This window comes from Gossypium raimondii, chromosome 2 (genome assembly GCF_025698545.1).
Source record: "Gossypium raimondii isolate GPD5lz chromosome 2, ASM2569854v1, whole genome shotgun sequence".
Classification (NCBI taxonomy): domain Eukaryota; kingdom Viridiplantae; phylum Streptophyta; class Magnoliopsida; order Malvales; family Malvaceae; genus Gossypium; species Gossypium raimondii.
The window spans coordinates 34,004,994-34,009,814 of record NC_068566.1 but is presented as its reverse complement, the minus strand read 5'-3'; the positions used below and the strand labels follow the sequence as shown (position 1 = coordinate 34,009,814).

The following is a 4,821-nucleotide window of genomic DNA, read 5'->3' as shown; positions in this document are numbered from 1 at the left end:
ATTTAAAAAATATATTATATATTATGTTTACTTAAATAATAAGTATATTGTTATATTATATTATTATAATATTATATTATTATATATTTATAAAATAAAAGAAAGAATAGAAATGAGAAAGAAAGAAACAGAGAAGGAGAAAGGAGAAAGAAAGAAAAAAAAGGAAAATTGGGGTTTTGAAGTTCCAAGCTCAATTGGTAAGTCAATTTAGCCCATTTTCTTGTAATTTTGATATTTTGGAATCCTAGAACAAAATACTACTTGATTTAAGTTGAAATTTTGAAAGTTATTAAATTTTTAGATGTTGTTTATGTTGAATAAATTGAAGAATTAGGGATTAAATTGATTGAATTTCAAGTTAGTAGTAAAAGGTTGATTTGTAAAATAAATTATAAGTTTTGAATTAATAGGGACTAAATTGAGAGAATTTCAAAATTAGGGATTTATGGTGAAAATGAAGAGTTAAAATGAGTTTATAGTAAGAATTAAGAGAGAATATGGAGTTAGATTGAGAAAATAAAATTAGTATTGATAAGGGATTAAATTAGAATTTAGGTAAAGTTTAGGTATAAATGGAAATATTTTGATGAAATTGTGTATTAGTGATTTTAAATGTTTAATTATGTAGCTAATGTTGTGCAAGAGTCATTGTCCGAGAAAAGAAAGGAGAAGGTGGACAATGAGTGATTTGAGAAAATTTCGGTTAGTATTACTATAATTGAATTTAATTATTAATTGTTAAATTTTAAATTAATATACATGATAAGCAAATTGAGGTAAGTATCATGATTGAATTGAATGATAAATACGTATTGGTATTGAATTTATTAATAGTAATTGTTGAATTTTGAATAATATGTTTAATAAATAAAAATAAGGTGAATATCGATATTGAATTAAATGATATTGAATTGTTTGTGAATTGAAATAATAGATGTTTCCTTGAAATTTTGAAACCCTGAGGCAACTATCTTTAATGTTTCGAAACAAGGGTACTTGTCTTATGAGATCGAGTTATGTTTTGAAAATTTTCAAGGTTGGGCTTGGTGTTGCAACACGGAGATGTCGGGTTGTGACACCGGCCTTGTTCTAGCCTTATTTCTTAAATTTCAATGTCAGCGGGGCATAAATATCTTAATTCTAAATAGTTTTTAAAATTAAATCCTTGTGTGCCTTTTTAATTCTATTCCTATTCAATTACTAATATTTAAGTCTATTAGAATACAATAATTTACAAAAATTAAAATAGTTTGTTGAGGATCAGGTGTTACTATCAGATTCATTTGTTAGCTCTGTTAATCTACACTTGGACGTTCTCTCGCTTGGTTGTTTGTCTGAATTTGTCCAACATCTGTCATACCACTCCACCTTGCTCTGCTTGTGCTACTCTTTGAATTTTCTTTTTCATCCTGCATTAACCACAAAAAACACCTTTCCTGGCTCAGGGTTGTTATAGGTTTTTAAAGATATTTCATAACAAGCTTTCTTTAATTTTTCCTTACTACCCTCATTCTGTTGGTGACCACATTTAAATATTTTACTCTCACCATTGATTTTCATGATTAATTCATTATTTTCTAAGTCCATGGTAGACCTGGACATGGCTAGAAAATGTATTACTAATAGAATAGGGATTGCGTGGTCTTCCTCAAATTCTAGTACTACAAAATTGGCTGGGATAATAAAATTGCGCACCTTAACCAACACATCTTCAAGCACCCCTTTCGATTGTACTGAAGACCTTTCAGCTAGCTGTAGTGTGATGTGTATGTTTTTAAGTTCCCATAACTAGAGTTTCTTATAAATTGATAAGGGCATTAGACTAATTTGGTCTCCCTATTTAAGTTTCCTACACCTAGCCATTAAGTTTCCCTATTTAAGTGGCTTGAATAAGTTTTGAAAACTTACAAATTCTACTTTATCCATTTTTCTTTTGTCCTCTAACCGTGAAGGGAATGGTATCTTCACAAGGTCGGGCTTTGTGTTCTGTGTGGCTTCTAGTTCAGCTACCGGCTTGGCTACCTCTTCTTGTTCTACTTCAACATCATCTTGTTGAGGGGTCTCTTCGTGAAGATCATTGGCATCCTATTTGTCTTCATCTTGTGTAGGGTCACTTGGGCTACTGTATGCTTTACCCAAATGGAATGTTATTTCTTTCACTTGCTCATTCCCTTCTCTTCGAGGATTATTTTTAGTGTTGCTTGGAACATATGTGCCAATTTTCCTTTTAATTTCTCCCATCATGCTCTTCAATTGGCTAATCTGATCTTCAAGCATAGTCAATATGGTTTGTGTTTGAGTGCATTCAAACCACACTTGTCTTACATCAGTCTATATTAACTGGATATCTCCCTCAATTCGATCCAGACTTTGACTACATACAATATGGTCATTGGGGTTGGTCCTTTCCTGAGGTTTATGCAAATATGGAAGTTGGTAAGTAATGCTGTACTTACTGAGATTACAATTATTACCTCCTCCTTGATTAGAGCCTCATCTTAGATTTGGGTGATCTCTCTAGACATGGTTATAAGTTTTTGACTAAGGATTTCTACCCGTATTCCCGATGTAGTTTACATTTATGGCTGGGATCTAAGGGTACTGGCTGATCGGTCTATCTACATCGTGCATCATAGGCCTACTAGATTTCGACTCTATCTAGGTAAGCCTATCCAATATTTGTTGATACTTACCTTCTTTATGGAAAACTTTAATGGTAGATGGTTTTTGGCTATATGTGAATCTTTCATTCAACCACTAGCAAGAATTCATCGCCATGTTTTCTATTAATTCATAAGCATCTTCGTATGTTCAGATCATCAAGGCTCTTCTTGCATCTCCATCTAGTCCCGATTTAGAATGTGCACCCGGCATGTTATAGAACATTTGCAACTATAGTCGTTCAAGTAGGCCATGGTGAGTGCATCTTTGTATGACTGACTTAAAAAGCTCCCAATCTTCATGAAAACTCTCTTCTTCCAATTATTTAAACTTTGCAATCTCCTTCATTAGTTGGACCATTTTGCTAATAGGAAAGAACTTGAATAAGAACTTTTCTGCAAGTTCACTCCATGTTATTATGGATCTTGGTGCTTGCGAATCTAACCAAGAGAAAGCATTATCTATTAAGGAGAACAAGAACAGCCGAAGATGAATAGCATCATTGGTGACCTCGTTAAACTTAAAAGTATCACAAAGTTGGAGAAATCATTTTACGTGCTGATTTGGGTCCTCTATCATAGTCCCTCTGAACTGGAGGTTGTTTTGTATCATTTAGATCATTGTAAGCTTTATCTCAAAATTGATCTTTGTTATGGTCAACCTTGCGATGTTTTCTTGTACTGCATCAAGGTTTGGTAGCGTATAGTCTTTCAACATGCATTCCTCTCGAGCCATTTGTGGCTCTATTGGTAATTACGATAGTGGTGATGGTAGATCTTTTAAGTTAAGTTCATCGAAGAGGGGATTATCTCATGGTGGATTAACTGCAGTAGGTGGTTTATTTTGCATTCGCTATTGTTGTTGTTGTCGACATTGATAATGTTACATGATGCTGCTCACACAAACTGTAAAGACTCTGCAACAAATGCAGGATCTTAGCCATCACTAAGACATCCAAGACCAACACCCGAAACGGCAATAACCCTTATTACATGTCATTTACATCTTAGCCGTTCACTAATTTTATACGGGCCTCAATTTATGTCCATATCAATTGAACTTTTGAACATTATCCTTTACACAAGAACTCAACTATATACGTTCCTTTTTTTAAAATTTCAAAGATTAATTATACCAGTTTTCATAATCTAGTCATTTCAACTATCAACATATTGTTCCATAAACATTCAATTGCAACACATACATAAGTATACATATCAAACCACAAGGTAAATATAAATCAATTTAATTATTATACGAATGTACCTAAATTGAAATAGCAGCAAACACAACACGAAGGACTACTTAACAATTTTTCATTTTTCTTGTTTGTCTATTGGTTGATCCGCTTCTTGATCTATATGAATTTAATTCAATTAACCATTCAAATCCCTTAAAACATCTAAACACATGCATATGACCCTTTATTAATAACCGCCTCTGAACATACTAATGTTTACAGTGTAAATCCTGCAACCAAATATTATCGCTAGGAGGTTTCTCCAAGTATACGGGTTAGGTTGTAATATAGATTTATACGATGAAGTATTGGAGTACTATGAAGATCATACCCAAGGGAAGTGAAACTAAACTAATTGTAACTTTTACTTTAATATATCAAATTAGTAATTTAATTAAACTATATTACGATATATCCTAAGGTGATGAAAAATCATATTGTATGAAAATAATTCAAATGCATAAAATAAAGATGGGAAAATAATTTGTAGACTTTATCAATTTTAAGGACAGATGACTAACTCGCCTCTGTGATCATAACTAACTCCTATTTTGGGTTCTATTCAAGCAACTAGTCATTAACCTAGCAGGATTTCTCGATCTTCCACTAAACTAATGAGTCAGCAAGAACTACTTATCATTCGACCTCACAGTCCAGACCGGATTGGGGTAAGGTGTTCACAGATAGGCAATACCAATTTTGGGTTCATTCTTACCTGGATAACTTCCTAGGGTTATCAGGCCTAGTGGTTTTAAGTTCTTCCTATCCCAACCAGATGATCCGCTAAGAAACCCTACATAGAAGTTAATTACTCCCAAGTCCACTAGCTAATCTCCCATTAAAGGATTAGTCCCTCAATGATCTAATAAACATTATAAACTTGATTGAAAAGATAAACATAAATAATATATCAAGAATAA

General features: G+C 32.7%; 1 non-coding gene across 1 annotated transcript; it reads left to right on the top strand.

The window, feature by feature from the left end:
* Positions 1-2,908: 2,908 nt before the first annotated feature.
* LOC128039484 (small nucleolar RNA R71) lies at positions 2,909-3,015 on the top strand. Its single transcript, XR_008193988.1, has one exon. It is a non-coding gene; the product is annotated as a small nucleolar RNA R71 (small nucleolar RNA).
* Positions 3,016-4,821: the final 1,806 nt, after the last annotated feature.